At 42.6% G+C, this 15,679-nt stretch overlaps 18 non-coding genes across 18 annotated transcripts; all 18 read left to right on the top strand.

Moving 5' to 3' along the window:
* The first annotated feature begins 824 nt into the window (after nt 1-824).
* Nucleotides 825-965, top strand: LOC134592375 (U4 spliceosomal RNA). Its single transcript, XR_010089011.1, has one exon. It is a non-coding gene; the product is annotated as a U4 spliceosomal RNA (small nuclear RNA).
* Nucleotides 966-1,436: 471 nt separating this feature from the next.
* Nucleotides 1,437-1,603, top strand: LOC134589978 (U1 spliceosomal RNA). The gene has a single exon (XR_010086971.1). It is a non-coding gene; the product is annotated as a U1 spliceosomal RNA (small nuclear RNA).
* A 900-nt stretch (nt 1,604-2,503) lies between these two features.
* LOC134593645 (U4 spliceosomal RNA) lies at nt 2,504-2,644 on the top strand. The gene has a single exon (XR_010090097.1). It is a non-coding gene; the product is annotated as a U4 spliceosomal RNA (small nuclear RNA).
* A 471-nt stretch (nt 2,645-3,115) lies between these two features.
* On the top strand, nt 3,116-3,282 carry LOC134590817 (U1 spliceosomal RNA). Its single transcript, XR_010087686.1, has one exon. It is a non-coding gene; the product is annotated as a U1 spliceosomal RNA (small nuclear RNA).
* A 900-nt stretch (nt 3,283-4,182) lies between these two features.
* Nucleotides 4,183-4,323, top strand: LOC134592886 (U4 spliceosomal RNA). Its single transcript, XR_010089447.1, has one exon. It is a non-coding gene; the product is annotated as a U4 spliceosomal RNA (small nuclear RNA).
* A 476-nt stretch (nt 4,324-4,799) lies between these two features.
* Nucleotides 4,800-4,966, top strand: LOC134591250 (U1 spliceosomal RNA). The gene has a single exon (XR_010088054.1). It is a non-coding gene; the product is annotated as a U1 spliceosomal RNA (small nuclear RNA).
* An 899-nt stretch (nt 4,967-5,865) lies between these two features.
* Nucleotides 5,866-6,006, top strand: LOC134592374 (U4 spliceosomal RNA). Its single transcript, XR_010089010.1, has one exon. It is a non-coding gene; the product is annotated as a U4 spliceosomal RNA (small nuclear RNA).
* Nucleotides 6,007-6,477: 471 nt separating this feature from the next.
* Nucleotides 6,478-6,644, top strand: LOC134590569 (U1 spliceosomal RNA). The gene has a single exon (XR_010087472.1). It is a non-coding gene; the product is annotated as a U1 spliceosomal RNA (small nuclear RNA).
* Nucleotides 6,645-7,543: 899 nt separating this feature from the next.
* On the top strand, nt 7,544-7,684 carry LOC134592373 (U4 spliceosomal RNA). Its single transcript, XR_010089009.1, has one exon. It is a non-coding gene; the product is annotated as a U4 spliceosomal RNA (small nuclear RNA).
* A 471-nt stretch (nt 7,685-8,155) lies between these two features.
* LOC134590568 (U1 spliceosomal RNA) lies at nt 8,156-8,322 on the top strand. Its single transcript, XR_010087471.1, has one exon. It is a non-coding gene; the product is annotated as a U1 spliceosomal RNA (small nuclear RNA).
* An 899-nt stretch (nt 8,323-9,221) lies between these two features.
* LOC134592372 (U4 spliceosomal RNA) lies at nt 9,222-9,362 on the top strand. Its single transcript, XR_010089008.1, has one exon. It is a non-coding gene; the product is annotated as a U4 spliceosomal RNA (small nuclear RNA).
* Nucleotides 9,363-9,833: 471 nt separating this feature from the next.
* LOC134589977 (U1 spliceosomal RNA) lies at nt 9,834-10,000 on the top strand. Its single transcript, XR_010086970.1, has one exon. It is a non-coding gene; the product is annotated as a U1 spliceosomal RNA (small nuclear RNA).
* A 900-nt stretch (nt 10,001-10,900) lies between these two features.
* On the top strand, nt 10,901-11,041 carry LOC134593642 (U4 spliceosomal RNA). The gene has a single exon (XR_010090096.1). It is a non-coding gene; the product is annotated as a U4 spliceosomal RNA (small nuclear RNA).
* Nucleotides 11,042-11,512: 471 nt separating this feature from the next.
* On the top strand, nt 11,513-11,679 carry LOC134590815 (U1 spliceosomal RNA). Its single transcript, XR_010087685.1, has one exon. It is a non-coding gene; the product is annotated as a U1 spliceosomal RNA (small nuclear RNA).
* A 900-nt stretch (nt 11,680-12,579) lies between these two features.
* Nucleotides 12,580-12,720, top strand: LOC134592885 (U4 spliceosomal RNA). The gene has a single exon (XR_010089446.1). It is a non-coding gene; the product is annotated as a U4 spliceosomal RNA (small nuclear RNA).
* A 476-nt stretch (nt 12,721-13,196) lies between these two features.
* On the top strand, nt 13,197-13,363 carry LOC134591249 (U1 spliceosomal RNA). The gene has a single exon (XR_010088053.1). It is a non-coding gene; the product is annotated as a U1 spliceosomal RNA (small nuclear RNA).
* Nucleotides 13,364-14,262: 899 nt separating this feature from the next.
* LOC134592369 (U4 spliceosomal RNA) lies at nt 14,263-14,403 on the top strand. The gene has a single exon (XR_010089007.1). It is a non-coding gene; the product is annotated as a U4 spliceosomal RNA (small nuclear RNA).
* Nucleotides 14,404-14,874: 471 nt separating this feature from the next.
* On the top strand, nt 14,875-15,041 carry LOC134590567 (U1 spliceosomal RNA). Its single transcript, XR_010087470.1, has one exon. It is a non-coding gene; the product is annotated as a U1 spliceosomal RNA (small nuclear RNA).
* Nucleotides 15,042-15,679: the final 638 nt, after the last annotated feature.

Genomic DNA, 15,679 nt, shown 5'->3' with positions numbered 1-15,679 from the left:
CTTTGGCTCTTACTTTCCACATCAAGCAGGCAGCGACAATCATTTCCTAGGCTTGATCATTTTTATTATCTATGTTTTCTGGAGACCAGTTTTAAGCCAGAATTTCACTTTTTATTTTAACTTTTCAGCTTTTTTTTCATCATTTTTTTATCCTGACTTCTTTTGATTTATTGTATGCTTCAATGCAATGGAAGAAATAAAGAATTGGAGACCTATATTACGTCTTCCAACAGAACGTAACGTTTGATTGAATTTCTGGGAAAAAAAGATTTTCTGGATCAAGGCAGTGAATTGCCGCTTGAGACAATCAGACCAAACCTTAGGAATAGCTGGGTGGTCGCTAGCACTTACTAATGAACACCATGGAATTTTGAAAAAGCCACCACAAATGTTCTTTCAGCCCTGTTGAGTGTGGATGAAGAGAAGACAGGTGCTAGGCAAGGGTCATTCCTATCGATGGAGTCATGAAATGTGTGACTTTGGGGACGAACGTAGACCAGCGGATTGTGTACTCTGCCTAATGGCTGCTGTAGTAGAATCTTGGCAAAACTGTTTCCAAAGAGAGAAAAAAAATTGTACAAGGTTTGCTGCAAGATATGGTTGCCCTCACTCTCTGTTATAGGTTTGGAACCATTCCAAGATGCCATATAAGAAGACCGAGGAATTTGTTGGGGTTTAAGCTTCCCTGTAGGAGGAAGCGGCCCTAATTAGAATATTGCCTCCCATAATCCTTTGCAATGGCTTATGGTCATGAACTTTTTCTCACCGCTGTCTTAAAGTGTCCTTACGTGGTAGCTCTTAAAAGCTGGCCCATTTGAACAGCTAGCTTTGCGCAGTGGCAGTATCGTAGCCCATGAGGTCAATCCGAGGCGTGATTATTGCTAATTGAAAACTTTACCCAATACCCCGCCATGATGACTTGAAATACAGTCAGCATTGGCAATTTTTGACAGGCTCTAAGGAGACTGAAAGATTGGTTTAATAAAAGTTTATGGCGCCCCATGTCTAGGGCGTGTCTTACGTGACTCCCGTTTCTTCCTGAGCTCTGTTGCACCATTCCTTCCGCTGGCTTCTTAGCATTTCCCTTTTACCTTTCTCTCCCACTGAATTCACTTGTTTCCGGCAGCACACTATTCTCAATACATGCTACGAATTCCCATCCTTCGGCTCATTGGCCTAGCATTTGCCTTTATGCAAATTGCTCCTTCGCACCCTGAATCCAGCTCAATTATTCACACCTAACCACCTGAAGGCACTAAAATTACTGGTAGCTAAGGAAAACAACGATCAGCCACGAGGTTTGGTAATCTTTTGTAGCCTTCTATCATTTGGATTATTTATTTGCTTTTTTTTTTTTTTAACTTGCTTTATTATTTCACCACAGCCTAAAGGAAAGGCTTCCCAGCGGGCGTGCCTTTGAATGTACCCATCATGTCATACTTACCTGGCAGGGGAGCAATAGCCATGATCCCTAAGGTGGCTCTCCCAGAGTGAGGCTGGTTCATTGCACTCCGTACCAGTTGACCTCTGCGATTTCCTCAAATGTGGGAAACTCGACTGCATAATTTATGGTAGTGGGGGACTGCGTTCGCGCTTTCCCCTGTGTTTGCTTGTTTGACAAAAATAGAGAACTTCACCAATTCTGACGAAGGATAATTTCAGCCACGGCACCCGTCTTCTTTGGCTCTTACTTTCCGCATCAAGAAGGCAGCGACAATCATTTCCTAGGCTTGATCATTTTTATTATCTATGTTTTCTGGAGACCAGTTTTAAGCCAGAATTTCACTTTTTATTTTAACTTTTCAGCTTTTTTTTCATCATTTTTTTATCCTGACTTCTTTTGATTTATTGTATGCTTCAATGCAATGGAAGAAATAAAGAATTGGAGACCTATATTACGTCTTCCAACAGAACGTAACGTTTGATTGAATTTCTGGGAAAAAAAAGATTTTCTGGATCAAGGCAGTGAATTGCCGCTTGAGACAATCAGACCAAACCTTAGGAATAGCTGGGTGGTCGCTAGCACTTACTAATGAACACCATGGAATTTTGAAAAAGCCACCACAAATGTTCTTTCAGCCCTGTTGAGTGTGGATGAAGAGAAGACAGGTGCTAGGCAAGGGTCATTCCTATCGATGGAGTCATGAAATGTGTGACTTTGGGGACGAACGTAGACCAGCGGATTGTGTACTCTGCCTAATGGCTGCTGTAGTAGAATCTTGGCAAAACTGTTTCCAAAGAGAGAAAAAAAATTGTACAAGGTTTGCTGCAAGATATGGTTGCCCTCACTCTCTGTTATAGGTTTGGAACCATTCCAAGATGCCATATAAGAAGACCCAGGAATTTGTTGGGGTTTAAGCTTCCCTGTAGGAGGAAGCGGGCCTAATTAGAATATTGCCTCCCATAATCCTTTGCAATGGCTTATGGTCATGAACTTTTTCTCACCGCTGTCTTAAAGTGTCCTTACGTGGTAGCTCTTAAAAGCTGGCCCACTTGAACAGCTAGCTTTGTGCAGTGGCAGTATCGTAGCCCATGAGGTCAATCCGAGGCGTGATTATTGCTAATTGAAAACTTTACCCAATACCCCGCCATGATGACTTGAAATACAGTCAGCATTGACAATTTTTGACAGGCTCTAAGGAGACTGAAAGATTGGTTTAATAAAAGTTTATGGCGCCCCATGTCTAGGGCGTGTCTTACGTGACTCCCGTTTCTTCCTGAGCTCTGTTGCACCATTCCTTCCGCTGGCTTCTTAGCATTTCCCTTTTACCTTTCTCTCCCACTGAATTCACTTGTTTCCGGCAGCACACTATTCTCACTACATGCTACGAATTCCCATCCTTCGGCTCATTGGCCTAGCATTTGCCTTTATGCAAATTGCTCCTTCGCACCCTGAATCCAGCTCAATTATTCACACCTAACCACCTGAAGGCACTAAAATTACTGGTAGCTAAGGAAAACAACGATCAGCCACGAGGTTTGGTAATCTTTTGTAGCCTTCTATCATTTGGATTATTTATTTGCTTTTTTTTTTTTTTAACTTGCTTTATTATTTCACCACAGCCTAAAGGAAAGGCTTCCCAGCAGGCGTGCCTTTGAATGTACCCGTCATGTCATACTTACCTGGCAGGGGAGCAATAGCCATGATCCCTAAGGTGGCTCTCCCAGAATGAGGCTGGTTCATTGCACTCCGTACCAGTTGACCTCTGCGATTTCCTCAAATGTGGGAAACTCGACTGCATAATTTATGGTAGTGGGGGACTGCGTTCGCGCTTTCCCCTGTGTTTGCTTGTTTGACAAAAAATAGAGAACTTCACCAATTCTGACGAAGGATAATTTCAGCCACGGCACCCGTCTTCTTTGGCTCTTACTTTCCGCATCAAGCAGGCAGCGACAATCATTTCCTAGGCTTGATCATTTTTATTATCTATGTTTTCTGGAGACCAGTTTTAAGCCAGAATTTCACTTTTTATTTTAACTTTTCAGCTTTTTTTTCATCATTTTTTTATCCTGACTTCTTTTGATTTATTGTATGCTTCAATGCAATGGAAGAAATAAAGAATTGGAGACCTATATTACGTCTTCCAACAGAACGTAACGTTTGATTGAATTTCTGGGAAAAAAAGATTTTCTGGATCAAGGCAGTGAATTGCTGCTTGAGACAATCAGACCAAACCTTAGGAATAGCTGGGTGGTCGCTAGCACTTACTAATGAACACCATGGAATTTTGAAAAAGCCACCACAAATGTTCTTTCAGCCCTGTTGAGTGTGGATGAAGAGAAGACAGGTGCTAGGCAAGGGTCATTCCTATCGATGGAGTCATGAAATGTGTGACTTTGGGGACGAACGTAGACCAGCGGATTGTGTACTCTGCCTAATGGCTGCTGTAGTAGAATCTTGGCAAAACCGTTTCCAAAGAGAGAAAAAAAATTGTACAAGGTTTGCTGCAAGATATGGTTGCCCTCACTCTCTGTTATAGGTTTGGAACCATTCCAAGATGCCATATAAGAAGACCGAGGAATTTGTTGGGGTTTAAGCTTCCCTGTAGGAGGAAGCGGGCCTAATTAGAATATTGCCTCCCACAATCCTTTGCAATGGCTTATGGTCATGAACTTTTTCTCACCGCTGTCTTAAAGTATCCTTACGTGGTAGCTCTTAAAAGCTGGCCCACTTGAACAGTTAACTTTGCGCAGTGGCAGTATCGTAGCCCATGAGGTCAATCCGAGGCGTGATTATTGCTAATTGAAAACTTTACCCAATACCCCGCCATGATGACTTGAAATACAGTCAGCATTGGCAATTTTTGACAGGCTCTAAGGAGACTGAAAGATTGGTTTAAAAAAAGTTTATGGCGCCCCATGTCTAGGGCGTGTCTTACGTGACTCCCGTTTCTTCCTGAGCTCTGTTGCACCATTCCTTCCGCTGGCTTCCTTGCATTTCCCTTTTACCTTTCTCTCCCACTGAATCCACTTGTTTCCGGCAGCACACTATTCTCACTACATGCTACGAATTCCCATCCTTCGGCTCATTGGCCTAGCATTTGCCTTTATGCAAATTGCTCCTTCGCACCCTGAATCCAGCTCAATTATTCACACCTAACCACCTGAAGGCACTAAAATTACTGGTAGCTAAGGAAAACAACGATCAGCCACGAGGTTTGGTAATCTTTTGTAGCCTTCTATCATTTGGATTATTTATTTGCTCTTCTTTTTTTTTTTTTTAACTTGCTTTATTATTTCACCACAGCCTAAAGGAAAGGCTTCCCAGCGGGCGTGCCTTTGAATGTACCCGTCATGTCATACGTACCTGGCAGGGGAGCAATAGCCATGATCCCTAAGGTGGTTCTCCCAGAGTGAGGCTGGTTCTTTGCACTCCGTACCAGTTGACCTCTGCGATTTCCTCAAATGTGGGAAACTCGACTGCATAATTTATGGTAGTGGGGGACTGCGTTCGCGCTTTCCCCTGTGTTTGCTTGTTTGACAAAAATAGAGAACTTCATCAATTCTGACGAAGGATAATTTCAGCCACGGCACCCGTCTTCTTTGGCTCTTACTTTCCACATCAAGCAGGCAGCGACAATCATTTCCTAGGCTTGATCATTTTTATTATCTATGTTTTCTGGAGACCAGTTTTAAGCCAGAATTTCACTTTTTATTTTAACTTTTCAGCTTTTTTTTCATCATTTTTTTATCCTGACTTCTTTTGATTTATTGTATGCTTCAATGCAATGGAAGAAATAAAGAATTGGAGACCTATATTACGTCTTCCAACAGAACGTAACGTTTGATTGAATTTCTGGGAAAAAAAGATTTTCTGGATCAAGGCAGTGAATTGCCGCTTGAGACAATCAGACCAAACCTTAGGAATAGCTGGGTGGTCGCTAGCACTTACTAATGAACACCATGGAATTTTGAAAAAGCCACCACAAATGTTCTTTCAGCCCTGTTGAGTGTGGATGAAGAGAAGACAGGTGCTAGGCAAGGGTCATTCCTATCGATGGAGTCATGAAATGTGTGACTTTGGGGACGAACGTAGACCAGCGGATTGTGTACTCTGCCTAATGGCTGCTGTAGTAGAATCTTGGCAAAACTGTTTCCAAAGAGAGAAAAAAAATTGTACAAGGTTTGCTGCAAGATATGGTTGCCCTCACTCTCTGTTATAGGTTTGGAACCATTCCAAGATGCCATATAAGAAGACCGAGGAATTTGTTGGGGTTTAAGCTTCCCTGTAGGAGGAAGCGGCCCTAATTAGAATATTGCCTCCCATAATCCTTTGCAATGGCTTATGGTCATGAACTTTTTCTCACCGCTGTCTTAAAGTGTCCTTACGTGGTAGCTCTTAAAAGCTGGCCCATTTGAACAGCTAGCTTTGCGCAGTGGCAGTATCGTAGCCCATGAGGTCAATCCGAGGCGTGATTATTGCTAATTGAAAACTTTACCCAATACCCCGCCATGATGACTTGAAATACAGTCAGCATTGGCAATTTTTGACAGGCTCTAAGGAGACTGAAAGATTGGTTTAATAAAAGTTTATGGCGCCCCATGTCTAGGGCGTGTCTTACGTGACTCCCGTTTCTTCCTGAGCTCTGTTGCACCATTCCTTCCGCTGGCTTCTTAGCATTTCCCTTTTACCTTTCTCTCTAACTGAATTCACTTGTTTCCGGCAGCACACTATTCTCACTACATGCTATGAATTCCCATCCTTCGGCTCATTGGCCTAGCATTTGCCTTTATGCAAATTGCTCCTTCGCACCCTGAATCCAGCTCAATTATTCACACCTAACCACCTGAAGGCACTAAAATTACTGGTAGCTAAGGAAAACAACGATCAGCCACGAGGTTTGGTAATCTTTTGTAGCCTTCTATCATTTGGATTATTTATTTGCTTTTTTTTTTTTTTAACTTGCTTTATTATTTCACCACAGCCTAAAGGAAAGGCTTCCCAGCGGGCGTGCCTTTGAATGTACCCATCATGTCATACTTACCTGGCAGGGGAGCAATAGCCATGATCCCTAAGGTGGCTCTCCCAGAGTGAGGCTGGTTCATTGCATTCCGTACCAGTTGACCTCTGCGATTTCCTCAAATGTGGGAAACTCGACTGCATAATTTATGGTAGTGGGGGACTGCGTTCGCGCTTTCCCCTGTGTTTGCTTGTTTGACAAAAATAGAGAACTTCACCAATTCTGACGAAGGATAATTTCAGCCACGGCACCCGTCTTCTTTGGCTCTTACTTTCCGCATCAAGCAGGCAGCGACAATCATTTCCTAGGCTTGATCATTTTTATTATCTATGTTTTCTGGAGACCAGTTTTAAGCCAGAATTTCACTTTTTATTTTAACTTTTCAGCTTTTTTTTCATCATTTTTTTATCCTGACTTCTTTTGATTTATTGTATGCTTCAATGCAATGGAAGAAATAAAGAATTGGAGACCTATATTACGTCTTCCAACAGAACATAACGTTTGATTGAATTTCTGGGAAAAAAAGATTTTCTGGATCAAGGCAGTGAATTGCCGCTTGAGACAATCAGACCAAACCTTAGGAATAGCTGGGTGGTCGCTAGCACTTACTAATGAACACCATGGAATTTTGAAAAAGCCACCACAAATGTTCTTTCAGCCCTGTTGAGTGTGGATGAAGAGAAGACAGGTGCTAGGCAAGGGTCATTCCTATCGATGGAGTCATGAAATGTGTGACTTTGGGGACGAACGTAGACCAGCGGATTGTGTACTCTGCCTAATGGCTGCTGTAGTAGAATCTTGGCAAAACTGTTTCCAAAGAGAGAAAAAAAATTGTACAAGGTTTGCTGCAAGATATGGTTGCCCTCACTCTCTGTTATAGGTTTGGAACCATTCCAAGATGCCATATAAGAAGACCGAGGAATTTGTTGGGGTTTAAGCTTCCCTGTAGGAGGAAGCGGCCCTAATTAGAATATTGCCTCCCATAATCCTTTGCAATGGCTTATGGTCATGAACTTTTTCTCACCGCTGTCTTAAAGTGTCCTTACGTGGTAGCTCTTAAAAGCTGGCCCATTTGAACAGCTAGCTTTGCGCAGTGGCAGTATCGTAGCCCATGAGGTCAATCCGAGGCGTGATTATTGCTAATTGAAAACTTTACCCAATACCCCGCCATGATGACTTGAAATACAGTCAGCATTGGCAATTTTTGACAGGCTCTAAGGAGACTGAAAGATTGGTTTAATAAAAGTTTATGGCGCCCCATGTCTAGGGCGTGTCTTACGTGACTCCCGTTTCTTCCTGAGCTCTGTTGCACCATTCCTTCCGCTGGCTTCTTAGCATTTCCCTTTTACCTTTCTCTCTAACTGAATTCACTTGTTTCCGGCAGCACACTATTCTCACTACATGCTATGAATTCCCATCCTTCGGCTCATTGGCCTAGCATTTGCCTTTATGCAAATTGCTCCTTCGCACCCTGAATCCAGCTCAATTATTCACACCTAACCACCTGAAGGCACTAAAATTACTGGTAGCTAAGGAAAACAACGATCAGCCACGAGGTTTGGTAATCTTTTGTAGCCTTCTATCATTTGGATTATTTATTTGCTTTTTTTTTTTTTTAACTTGCTTTATTATTTCACCACAGCCTAAAGGAAAGGCTTCCCAGCGGGCGTGCCTTTGAATGTACCCATCATGTCATACTTACCTGGCAGGGGAGCAATAGCCATGATCCCTAAGGTGGCTCTCCCAGAGTGAGGCTGGTTCATTGCATTCCGTACCAGTTGACCTCTGCGATTTCCTCAAATGTGGGAAACTCGACTGCATAATTTATGGTAGTGGGGGACTGCGTTCGCGCTTTCCCCTGTGTTTGCTTGTTTGACAAAAATAGAGAACTTCACCAATTCTGACGAAGGATAATTTCAGCCACGGCACCCGTCTTCTTTGGCTCTTACTTTCCGCATCAAGCAGGCAGCGACAATCATTTCCTAGGCTTGATCATTTTTATTATCTATGTTTTCTGGAGACCAGTTTTAAGCCAGAATTTCACTTTTTATTTTAACTTTTCAGCTTTTTTTTCATCATTTTTTTATCCTGACTTCTTTTGATTTATTGTATGCTTCAATGCAATGGAAGAAATAAAGAATTGGAGACCTATATTACGTCTTCCAACAGAACATAACGTTTGATTGAATTTCTGGGAAAAAAAGATTTTCTGGATCAAGGCAGTGAATTGCCGCTTGAGACAATCAGACCAAACCTTAGGAATAGCTGGGTGGTCGCTAGCACTTACTAATGAACACCATGGAATTTTGAAAAAGCCACCACAAATGTTCTTTCAGCCCTGTTGAGTGTGGATGAAGAGAAGACAGGTGCTAGGCAAGGGTCATTCCTATCGATGGAGTCATGAAATGTGTGACTTTGGGGACGAACGTAGACCAGCGGATTGTGTACTCTGCCTAATGGCTGCTGTAGTAGAATCTTGGCAAAACTGTTTCCAAAGAGAGAAAAAAAATTGTACAAGGTTTGCTGCAAGATATGGTTGCCCTCACTCTCTGTTATAGGTTTGGAACCATTCCAAGATGCCATATAAGAAGACCGAGGAATTTGTTGGGGTTTAAGCTTCCCTGTAGGAGGAAGCGGCCCTAATTAGAATATTGCCTCCCATAATCCTTTGCAATGGCTTATGGTCATGAACTTTTTCTCACCGCTGTCTTAAAGTGTCCTTACGTGGTAGCTCTTAAAAGCTGGCCCATTTGAACAGCTAGCTTTGCGCAGTGGCAGTATCGTAGCCCATGAGGTCAATCCGAGGCGTGATTATTGCTAATTGAAAACTTTACCCAATACCCCGCCATGATGACTTGAAATACAGTCAGCATTGGCAATTTTTGACAGGCTCTAAGGAGACTGAAAGATTGGTTTAATAAAAGTTTATGGCGCCCCATGTCTAGGGCGTGTCTTACGTGACTCCCGTTTCTTCCTGAGCTCTGTTGCACCATTCCTTCCGCTGGCTTCTTAGCATTTCCCTTTTACCTTTCTCTCCCACTGAATTCACTTGTTTCCGGCAGCACACTATTCTCACTACATGCTACGAATTCCCATCCTTCGGCTCATTGGCCTAGCATTTGCCTTTATGCAAATTGCTCCTTCGCACCCTGAATCCAGCTCAATTATTCACACCTAACCACCTGAAGGCACTAAAATTACTGGTAGCTAAGGAAAACAACGATCAGCCACGAGGTTTGGTAATCTTTTGTAGCCTTCTATCATTTGGATTATTTATTTGCTTTTTTTTTTTTTTAACTTGCTTTATTATTTCACCACAGCCTAAAGGAAAGGCTTCCCAGCGGGCGTGCCTTTGAATGTACCCATCATGTCATACTTACCTGGCAGGGGAGCAATAGCCATGATCCCTAAGGTGGCTCTCCCAGAGTGAGGCTGGTTCATTGCACTCCGTACCAGTTGACCTCTGCGATTTCCTCAAATGTGGGAAACTCGACTGCATAATTTATGGTAGTGGGGGACTGCGTTCGCGCTTTCCCCTGTGTTTGCTTGTTTGACAAAAATAGAGAACTTCACCAATTCTGACGAAGGATAATTTCAGCCACGGCACCCGTCTTCTTTGGCTCTTACTTTCCGCATCAAGAAGGCAGCGACAATCATTTCCTAGGCTTGATCATTTTTATTATCTATGTTTTCTGGAGACCAGTTTTAAGCCAGAATTTCACTTTTTATTTTAACTTTTCAGCTTTTTTTTCATCATTTTTTTATCCTGACTTCTTTTGATTTATTGTATGCTTCAATGCAATGGAAGAAATAAAGAATTGGAGACCTATATTACGTCTTCCAACAGAACGTAACGTTTGATTGAATTTCTGGGAAAAAAAAGATTTTCTGGATCAAGGCAGTGAATTGCCGCTTGAGACAATCAGACCAAACCTTAGGAATAGCTGGGTGGTCGCTAGCACTTACTAATGAACACCATGGAATTTTGAAAAAGCCACCACAAATGTTCTTTCAGCCCTGTTGAGTGTGGATGAAGAGAAGACAGGTGCTAGGCAAGGGTCATTCCTATCGATGGAGTCATGAAATGTGTGACTTTGGGGACGAACGTAGACCAGCGGATTGTGTACTCTGCCTAATGGCTGCTGTAGTAGAATCTTGGCAAAACTGTTTCCAAAGAGAGAAAAAAAATTGTACAAGGTTTGCTGCAAGATATGGTTGCCCTCACTCTCTGTTATAGGTTTGGAACCATTCCAAGATGCCATATAAGAAGACCCAGGAATTTGTTGGGGTTTAAGCTTCCCTGTAGGAGGAAGCGGGCCTAATTAGAATATTGCCTCCCATAATCCTTTGCAATGGCTTATGGTCATGAACTTTTTCTCACCGCTGTCTTAAAGTGTCCTTACGTGGTAGCTCTTAAAAGCTGGCCCACTTGAACAGCTAGCTTTGTGCAGTGGCAGTATCGTAGCCCATGAGGTCAATCCGAGGCGTGATTATTGCTAATTGAAAACTTTACCCAATACCCCGCCATGATGACTTGAAATACAGTCAGCATTGACAATTTTTGACAGGCTCTAAGGAGACTGAAAGATTGGTTTAATAAAAGTTTATGGCGCCCCATGTCTAGGGCGTGTCTTACGTGACTCCCGTTTCTTCCTGAGCTCTGTTGCACCATTCCTTCCGCTGGCTTCTTAGCATTTCCCTTTTACCTTTCTCTCCCACTGAATTCACTTGTTTCCGGCAGCACACTATTCTCACTACATGCTACGAATTCCCATCCTTCGGCTCATTGGCCTAGCATTTGCCTTTATGCAAATTGCTCCTTCGCACCCTGAATCCAGCTCAATTATTCACACCTAACCACCTGAAGGCACTAAAATTACTGGTAGCTAAGGAAAACAACGATCAGCCACGAGGTTTGGTAATCTTTTGTAGCCTTCTATCATTTGGATTATTTATTTGCTTTTTTTTTTTTTTAACTTGCTTTATTATTTCACCACAGCCTAAAGGAAAGGCTTCCCAGCAGGCGTGCCTTTGAATGTACCCGTCATGTCATACTTACCTGGCAGGGGAGCAATAGCCATGATCCCTAAGGTGGCTCTCCCAGAATGAGGCTGGTTCATTGCACTCCGTACCAGTTGACCTCTGCGATTTCCTCAAATGTGGGAAACTCGACTGCATAATTTATGGTAGTGGGGGACTGCGTTCGCGCTTTCCCCTGTGTTTGCTTGTTTGACAAAAAATAGAGAACTTCACCAATTCTGACGAAGGATAATTTCAGCCACGGCACCCGTCTTCTTTGGCTCTTACTTTCCGCATCAAGCAGGCAGCGACAATCATTTCCTAGGCTTGATCATTTTTATTATCTATGTTTTCTGGAGACCAGTTTTAAGCCAGAATTTCACTTTTTATTTTAACTTTTCAGCTTTTTTTTCATCATTTTTTTATCCTGACTTCTTTTGATTTATTGTATGCTTCAATGCAATGGAAGAAATAAAGAATTGGAGACCTATATTACGTCTTCCAACAGAACGTAACGTTTGATTGAATTTCTGGGAAAAAAAGATTTTCTGGATCAAGGCAGTGAATTGCTGCTTGAGACAATCAGACCAAACCTTAGGAATAGCTGGGTGGTCGCTAGCACTTACTAATGAACACCATGGAATTTTGAAAAAGCCACCACGAATGTTCTTTCAGCCCTGTTGAGTGTGGATGAAGAGAAGACAGGTGCTAGGCAAGGGTCATTCCTATCGATGGAGTCATGAAATGTGTGACTTTGGGGACGAACGTAGACCAGCGGATTGTGTACTCTGCCTAATGGCTGCTGTAGTAGAATCTTGGCAAAACCGTTTCCAAAGAGAGAAAAAAAATTGTACAAGGTTTGCTGCAAGATATGGTTGCCCTCACTCTCTGTTATAGGTTTGGAACCATTCCAAGATGCCATATAAGAAGACCGAGGAATTTGTTGGGGTTTAAGCTTCCCTGTAGGAGGAAGCGGGCCTAATTAGAATATTGCCTCCCACAATCCTTTGCAATGGCTTATGGTCATGAACTTTTTCTCACCGCTGTCTTAAAGTATCCTTACGTGGTAGCTCTTAAAAGCTGGCCCACTTGAACAGTTAACTTTGCGCAGTGGCAGTATCGTAGCCCATGAGGTCAATCCGAGGCGTGATTATTGCTAATTGAAAACTTTACCCAATACCCCGCCATGATGACTTGAAATACAGTCAGCATTGGCAATTTTTGACAGGCTCTAAGGAGACTGAAAGATTGGTTTAAAAAAAGTTTATGGCGCCCCATGTCTAGGGCGTGTCTTACGTGACTCCCGTTTCTTCCTGAGCTCTGTTGCACCATTCCTTCCGCTGGCTTCCTTGCATTTCCCTTTTACCTTTCTCTCCCACTGAATCCACTTGTTTCCGGCAGCACACTATTCTCACTACATGCTACGAATTCCCATCCTTCGGCTCATTGGCCTAGCATTTGCCTTTATGCAAATTGCTCCTTCGCACCCTGAATCCAGCTCAATTATTCACACCTAACCACCTGAAGGCACTAAAATTACTGGTAGCTAAGGAAAACAACGATCAGCCACGAGGTTTGGTAATCTTTTGTAGCCTTCTATCATTTGGATTATTTATTTGCTCTTCTTTTTTTTTTTTTTAACTTGCTTTATTATTTCACCACAGCCTAAAGGAAAGGCTTCCCAGCGGGCGTGCCTTTGAATGTACCCGTCATGTCATACGTACCTGGCAGGGGAGCAATAGCCATGATCCCTAAGGTGGTTCTCCCAGAGTGAGGCTGGTTCTTTGCACTCCGTACCAGTTGACCTCTGCGATTTCCTCAAATGTGGGAAACTCGACTGCATAATTTATGGTAGTGGGGGACTGCGTTCGCGCTTTCCCCTGTGTTTGCTTGTTTGACAAAAATAGAGAACTTCATCAATTCTGACGAAGGATAATTTCAGCCACGGCACCCGTCTTCTTTGGCTCTTACTTTCCACATCAAGCAGGCAGCGACAATCATTTCCTAGGCTTGATCATTTTTATTATCTATGTTTTCTGGAGACCAGTTTTAAGCCAGAATTTCACTTTTTATTTTAACTTTTCAGCTTTTTTTTCATCATTTTTTTATCCTGACTTCTTTTGATTTATTGTATGCTTCAATGCAATGGAAGAAATAAAGAATTGGAGACCTATATTACGTCTTCCAACAGAACGTAACGTTTGATTGAATTTCTGGGAAAAAAAGATTTTCTGGATCAAGGCAGTGAATTGCCGCTTGAGACAATCAGACCAAACCTTAGGAATAGCTGGGTGGTCGCTAGCACTTACTAATGAACACCATGGAATTTTGAAAAAGCCACCACAAATGTTCTTTCAGCCCTGTTGAGTGTGGATGAAGAGAAGACAGGTGCTAGGCAAGGGTCATTCCTATCGATGGAGTCATGAAATGTGTGACTTTGGGGACGAACGTAGACCAGCGGATTGTGTACTCTGCCTAATGGCTGCTGTAGTAGAATCTTGGCAAAACTGTTTCCAAAGAGAGAAAAAAAATTGTACAAGGTTTGCTGCAAGATATGGTTGCCCTCACTCTCTGTTATAGGTTTGGAACCATTCCAAGATGCCATATAAGAAGACCGAGGAATTTGTTGGGGTTTAAGCTTCCCTGTAGGAGGAAGCGGCCCTAATTAGAATATTGCCTCCCATAATCCTTTGCAATGGCTTATGGTCATGAACTTTTTCTCACCGCTGTCTTAAAGTGTCCTTACGTGGTAGCTCTTAAAAGCTGGCCCATTTGAACAGCTAGCTTTGCGCAGTGGCAGTATCGTAGCCCATGAGGTCAATCCGAGGCGTGATTATTGCTAATTGAAAACTTTACCCAATACCCCGCCATGATGACTTGAAATACAGTCAGCATTGGCAATTTTTGACAGGCTCTAAGGAGACTGAAAGATTGGTTTAATAAAAGTTTATGGCGCCCCATGTCTAGGGCGTGTCTTACGTGACTCCCGTTTCTTCCTGAGCTCTGTTGCACCATTCCTTCCGCTGGCTTCTTAGCATTTCCCTTTTACCTTTCTCTCTAACTGAATTCACTTGTTTCCGGCAGCACACTATTCTCACTACATGCTATGAATTCCCATCCTTCGGCTCATTGGCCTAGCATTTGCCTTTATGCAAATTGCTCCTTCGCACCCTGAATCCAGCTCAATTATTCACACCTAACCACCTGAAGGCACTAAAATTACTGGTAGCTAAGGAAAACAACGATCAGCCACGAGGTTTGGTAATCTTTTGTAGCCTTCTATCATTTGGATTATTTATTTGCTTTTTTTTTTTTTTAACTTGCTTTATTATTTCACCACAGCCTAAAGGAAAGGCTTCCCAGCGGGCGTGCCTTTGAATGTACCCATCATGTCATACTTACCTGGCAGGGGAGCAATAGCCATGATCCCTAAGGTGGCTCTCCCAGAGTGAGGCTGGTTCATTGCATTCCGTACCAGTTGACCTCTGCGATTTCCTCAAATGTGGGAAACTCGACTGCATAATTTATGGTAGTGGGGGACTGCGTTCGCGCTTTCCCCTGTGTTTGCTTGTTTGACAAAAATAGAGAACTTCACCAATTCTGACGAAGGATAATTTCAGCCACGGCACCCGTCTTCTTTGGCTCTTACTTTCCGCATCAAGCAGGCAGCGACAATCATTTCCTAGGCTTGATCATTTTTATTATCTATGTTTTCTGGAGACCAGTTTTAAGCCAGAATTTCACTTTTTATTTTAACTTTTCAGCTTTTTTTTCATCATTTTTTTATCCTGACTTCTTTTGATTTATTGTATGCTTCAATGCAATGGAAGAAATAAAGAATTGGAGACCTATATTACGTCTTCCAACAGAACATAACGTTTGATTGAATTTCTGGGAAAAAAAGATTTTCTGGATCAAGGCAGTGAATTGCCGCTTGAGACAATCAGACCAAACCTTAGGAATAGCTGGGTGGTCGCTAGCACTTACTAATGAACACCATGGAATTTTGAAAAAGCCACCACAAATGTTCTTTCAGCCCTGTTGAGTGTGGATGAAGAGAAGACAGGTGCTAGGCAAGGGTCATTCCTATCGATGGAGTCATGAAATGTGTGACTTTGGGGACGAACGTAGACCAGCGGATTGTGTACTCTGCCTAATGGCTGCTGTAGTAGAATCTTGGCAAAACTGTTTCCAAAGAG

This window comes from Pelobates fuscus, chromosome 2 (genome assembly GCF_036172605.1).
Source record: "Pelobates fuscus isolate aPelFus1 chromosome 2, aPelFus1.pri, whole genome shotgun sequence".
In the NCBI taxonomy this organism is placed as follows: Eukaryota; Metazoa; Chordata; class Amphibia; order Anura; family Pelobatidae; genus Pelobates; species Pelobates fuscus.
Note: the sequence above shows the minus strand (reverse complement) of the source record. Positions and strands in the feature narration are given on the sequence as shown.